Here is a 6,000-nt window from a genome sequence, read left to right on the forward strand (position 1 = left end):
AATGGAATGTAATTCAATAGGCTACCCTCTGGCAAGTAAGTTCAATACATCACACAAAATGGAGTTCCTAATACAAAATGGAGCTCACAATTTGATACAGACATATCCTGTTCTGTCACACTGAAATGAATACAGTCATCAGTGTATAAACAGATTTCTTAAAAGATAGAATGTCACACAATTCTTTCTCTTCTTAAACTGTCATCTGCTTTCATGCCAGTACCTCTTTTATTTTAATGTCAAAGAAAAAGTTACTTTTTTTTTATGTGAAGACATTTAAAATATCTAAATAAACCCTTTTTTAAAAGTCCAGAAAACAAATACATAAATAACAACAGCACCAGAGATGTATATATCAAGATAACATTTTTCCTCTCTCTTTAAAGAGACTTCAGAACTATATGTATATATTCACTCATAATTAATATATATAAACAGAATGTTTAGCTTTATATCAATGAGTTTGACAAATCTCCATTAAGTTATAGATCTAATTTTGATTATGTAATCATTGAAAGACCAAGGTCTTGTCCATATGTTTTAAAATTATTTGTATATGTCATGTGCAACAACATTTTAAAACATAAAATGCTTGGTCTGTTAAGTTTAGACAAAAGAAACACAAGCTTCTCTCTTTATTAACCGAAGTAAAAAAACCTGGAAAATGTGCTTATATAATGTATGGCTGGTTGCAAAATTAATTGTGGAGAGATGAGTATCTCTTTGTTAAGTATATACATACACATATAACATAACTGATTTTATCATTGAAAGTATAGGAAGTCCTAAAACTTTCTATGGGTTGGGGAAAATAATTGATATTTCTCTTCTATTAGTAAGGCAGCTAGCTCATTTTAAATTTCAGGGTCTCTTCCTCTGTCTTTCTTTGTTCTCTGTACTCTGAATAAGGAAGCACATGTGTACTTCCCTGTTGTGTTCCAGGAGTCAGGCATGCAGAACTTGCTGTGCATTCGGGGCACTGGTATAGCCCCAGAGAAACTTTGTGATTTGTATCTCTGCTGACAGGCTGGTAAGATTTGTGGGTCTGCCTTTAAAATATATAGTCTTACATGACACATCTGAGATATAGCCTGCAGAAACTGATGGGTTGAGAGAATGAATCAAGTCTACACATGCATGGGTTCTTTCACGTGGACAGTAATTCTTTTCTACTGTTATGTTTGTTGGATGAATAGCACAAGCCATAGTTAAAAGAAAATCACATCTATAGGGTCTGATCTTGCAAATAAGTCTATAACTGGAGTCAGACAAGTAGTTCCATTAAAATCAATAGAACAGTTTGTATGAGTAGAGTTGCTGTAGCTGTGTTGATCCCAGGATATTAGAGAGGCAAGGTGGGTGAGGGAAGAGACTATTTTTTGAGATCTGAAGAAGAGCTTTGTGTAACTCAAAAGCACGTCTCTTCCACCAGCAGAAGTTGGTCCAGTAAAAGATAATACATCACCTACCTTGTCCTTTTTGAATGAGCAGAGGTACTTGCATGGGTGTTGGCTGGGTTTGGCCCATAATGACCTATATTCTGATTTTTGGTTCACAGTTGTAAATCCATAGTCCATTGAGCACTATCTTATGTATTTATATAGACCCCAATTCCATCATAGCTGAGCAACTCTCAAACAGTTGATGTATTTATTCTCACAACACCCCTGTGAGACAGGAAGTGCTATTATTCCCTTTTATATTTGGAGATCTGACAGAAAAACTAAGTGTGGTGAAGCAACAACTTGCAGCCAGATATCCTGAGTACCAGAGTAGCACCCTAATCACTTCATCATTGTTCCCCTCCAGTTACTCCGGCTTTACACCAATATAACTAGGAGCAGATTTTTTTGTGTGATATTTGCTTATTTGATAATCTAAAGTAATATTTTAAAGATAAAAGAGGGTTTGTTCTGTGCACGTAGGTGCCACAGAGTAAGTTTCCTGTACAAAATATTAGTTTTGTTTTGTTGGCTGTACTTGGGATTTCTATATGTGTGTTTCTCATGCTCTGACTACCAAGGTAACTTTCAGTGCAAAAAGTGAGATAAAGGGAACTGGAAAAACATAAAAACTTACAAAAGAGTAAGGATTTGGAAATATGTCTTCCCCAATGTTACATGTAGCAGAAATACAGCATGATTCCTTTATAAACACACTAAACTTTAAATCTGTGTGGACTCCTTTCTTAAAGTGAGTGGCAGCATATTCTCAAACCCTGCAAAAGACAAGAGGTGGGGGGGAATGAAAAGAGGGACAATTTAAATTTGCCTAATTTTCACAACCTGTGTTTTTTTTTTTTAAAGAGTAAAGAACTTGTGTCAAGTGTCATTGGAGTAGAATATGAATTCTTCTTTAGTTAGATGTTTGTTTCAGTATGTACAATCTAATGCCTGGTATTCATACATGAAATATGGTGTTATTTAAATTCCTATTTTTTGTTATTTGATATTCTGACTTTTTTTCCTGTTTGACAAATGCACATGGAGTGTTTATGATAGGAGAAACATTAGAAGTCCAAATTAAATGTATCTAGGAATTGTGTATTATTGGTCTGATTTTAAATAAGGTAATCATAACCGTATAATGTAAAAGATATATGGATATGAGTTAAATAAAAAAAGGAATGAGAAAGAATTTATAATTAAACAATTGATAAAGTATAATCTATGAGGAAACTAAGTCTGATGCTTATTTTTCTGGGGAAAATAATTCAAACTGACAACGTATCAAGTGACTTTATGTCTACACTAAGAAATTAGGTCAAATTTATAGAAGTCGGCTTTGTAGAAAGCGTTTTTATACAGTTGATTGTGTGTGTCCCCACACAAATGCTCTAAGTGCATGTAGTCGGCGGAGTGTGTCCACAGTACCGAGGCAACCGTCGACTTCCGGAGCGTTGCACTGTGGGTAGCTATCCCACAGTTCCCACAGTCTCCGCCGCCCATTTGAATTCTGGGTAGAAATCCCATTGCCTGATGGGGCTAAAACATTGTCGCGGGTGGTTCTGGGTACATATTGTCAGGACCCCTTCCCTCCATCCTTCTGTGAAAACAAGGGCAGACAATCGTTTTGCACCTTTTTTCTTGAGTTACCTCTGCAGACGCCATACCACGGCAAGCATGGAGCCCGCTCAGCTAACCATCACGGTATGTCTCCTGGGTGCTGGCAGACACGGTACTGCATTGCTACACAGCAGCAGTTTATTGCCTTTTGGCAGCAGACAGTGCAGTATGACTGGTAGCCATCGTCGACGTAGTCCTGGGTGCTCTTTTAATTGACCATGATGAGGTCGGGGCACCTGGGCAAATATGGGAGTGACTCAGCCAGGTCATTTCCCTTTTAAGTTTCGTCTCATGGTGATTCAGTCCTACCAGCAGTGCACTGTCTTTTAATCAGCAGCCAGGAGAAGATGATGGCTAGCGGTCGTACTGCACAGTTTGCTGCCAGCAAGATATATAAAGATAGATGAAGTGGACCAAAACAAGAAATAGACCAGATTTGTTCTGTATTCATTTTCTCCTCCCTCCCTCCCTCCATGAAATCAACGACCTGCTAAACCCAGTTTTGAGTTCTATCCTTGAGGTTTTGAGTTCTATCCTTGAGGGGGCCATTCTGTTTCTCGCGAAGCCACCCCCTTTGTTGATTTTAATTCCCTGTAAGCCAACCCTGTAAGCCATGTCATCATTCGCCCCTCCCTCTGTCAGGGCAACTGCAGACAATCGTTCCGCGCCTTTTTTTTGTGCAGACGCCATACCACGGCAAGCACGGAGCCTGCTCAGATCACTTTGGCAATTAGGAGTACATTAAACACCACACACATTATGCAGCACCAGAACCTGGCAAAGCAAAACCGGGCGAGTAGGCGATGTCAGCGCAGCGACAAGAGTGATGAGGACATGGACACAGACTTCTCTCAAAGCACGGCCCCTGGCAGTGTGGGCATCATGGTGCTAATGGGGCAGGTTCATGCGGTGGAATGCCGATTCTGGGCGTGGGAAACAAGCACAGACTGGTGGGACCGCATAGTGTTGCAGGTCTGGGACGATTCCCAGTGGTGCGAAACTTTCGCATGCGTAAGGGCACTTTCTTGGAACTTTGTGACTTGCTTTCCCCTGCCCTGAGGCGCAAGAATACCAAGATGAGAGCAGCCCTCACAGTTGAGAAGCGAGTGGCAATAGCCCTGTGGAAGCTTGCAACGCCAGACAGCTACCGGTCAGTCGGGAATCAATTTGGAGTGGGCAAATCTACTGTGGGGGCTGCTGTGATGCAAGTGGCCAACACAATCAAAGATCTGCTGATATCAAGGGTAGTGACCCTGGGAAATGTGCAGGTCATAGTGGATGGCTTTGCTGCAATGGGATTCCCTAACTGTGGTGGGGCCATAGATGGAACCTATATCCCTATCTTGGCACTGGAGCACCAAGCCGGCGAGTTCATAAACCGCAATGGGTACTTTTCAATAGTTCTGCAAGCATTGGTGGATCACAAAGGACCTTTCATCAACATCAACGTGGGATGGCCGGGAAAGGTACATGACGCTCGCATCTTCAGGAATTCTGGTCTGTTTCAAAAGCTGCAGGAAGGGACTTTATTCCCAGACCAGAAAATAACCGTTGGGGATGTTGAAATGCCTATATGTATCCTTGGGGACCCGGCCTACCCCTTAATGCCATGGCTCATGAAGCCATACACAGGCAGCCTGGACTGTAGTCAGGAGCTGTTCAACTACAGGCTGAGCAAGTGCAGAATGGTGGTAGAATTTGCATTTGGACATTTAAAAGCGCGCTGGCGCAGTTTACTGACTCTGTTAGACCTCAGGGAAACCGATATTCCCACTGTTATTGCTGTGCGCTCCACAATATCTGCGAGAGTAAGGGGGAGATGTTTATGGTGGGGTGGGAGGTTGAGGCAAATCACCTGGCTACTGGTTACGCACAGCCAGACACCAGTTCAGTTAGAAGAGCACAGGAGGGCGCGGTGCACATCAGAGAAGCTTTGAAAACCAGTTTCATGACTGGCCAGGCTACAGTGTGAAAGTTCTGTTTGTTTCTCCTTGATGAATCCCCCCGCCCCTTGGTTCACTCTACTTCCCTGTAAGTTAACCACCTTTCCCTACTCCCTTCGATCACTGCTTGCAGAGGCAATAAAGCCATTGTTGCTTCAGATTCGTGCATTCTTTATTAATTCATCACACAAATAGGGGGATCACTACCAAGGTAGCCCAGGAGAGGTAGTGGAGGAAAGAAGCACCAGGAGGGGTGGTGGAAGAGGGAAGGCCACACAGCACTTTAAAAGTTTAAAACTTATTGAATGCCAGCCTTCTGTTGCTTGGGCAATCCTCTGGGGTGGAGTGGCTGGGTGGCTGGAGCCCCCCCCCACCGCGTTCTTGGGCGTCTGGGTGAGGAGGCTATGGAATTTAGGGAGGAGGGTGGTTGGTTACACAGGGGCTGTAGCGACGGTCTGTGCTCCTGCTGCCTTTCCTGCAGCTCAACCATATGCTGGAGCATATTAGTTTGATCCTCCAGCAGCCTCAGCATTGAATCCTGCCTCCTCTCATCATGCTGCTGCCACCTTTCATCTTCACCCCTCTCTTCAGCCTGCCATTTACCCTCTTCAGCCCGCCACCTCTCCTCCCAGTCATTTTGTACTTTCCTGCACTCTGACATTGTCTGCCTCCACGCATTCCTCTGTGCTCTGTCAGTGTGGGAGGACAGCATGAGCTCAGAGACCATTTCATTGTGAGTGCATTTTTTTTCGCTTTCTAATCTTCGCTAGCCTCTGGGAAGGAGAAGATCCTGTGATCCTTGAAACACATGCAGCTGGTGGAGAAAAAAAAGGGTCAGTGGTATTTAAAAAGACACATTTTATCAAACAATGGGTACACTCTTTCACGGTAAAACTTGCTGTTAACATTACATACATAGCACATGTCCTTTCGTTCCAAGGTCACATTTTGCCTCCTCCCAGCGCGTGGCTAGCCCCTCCACCCTTAAGAAA

This window comes from Caretta caretta, chromosome 1 (assembly GCF_965140235.1).
Source record: "Caretta caretta isolate rCarCar2 chromosome 1, rCarCar1.hap1, whole genome shotgun sequence".
NCBI classification, from domain to species: domain Eukaryota; kingdom Metazoa; phylum Chordata; order Testudines; family Cheloniidae; genus Caretta; species Caretta caretta.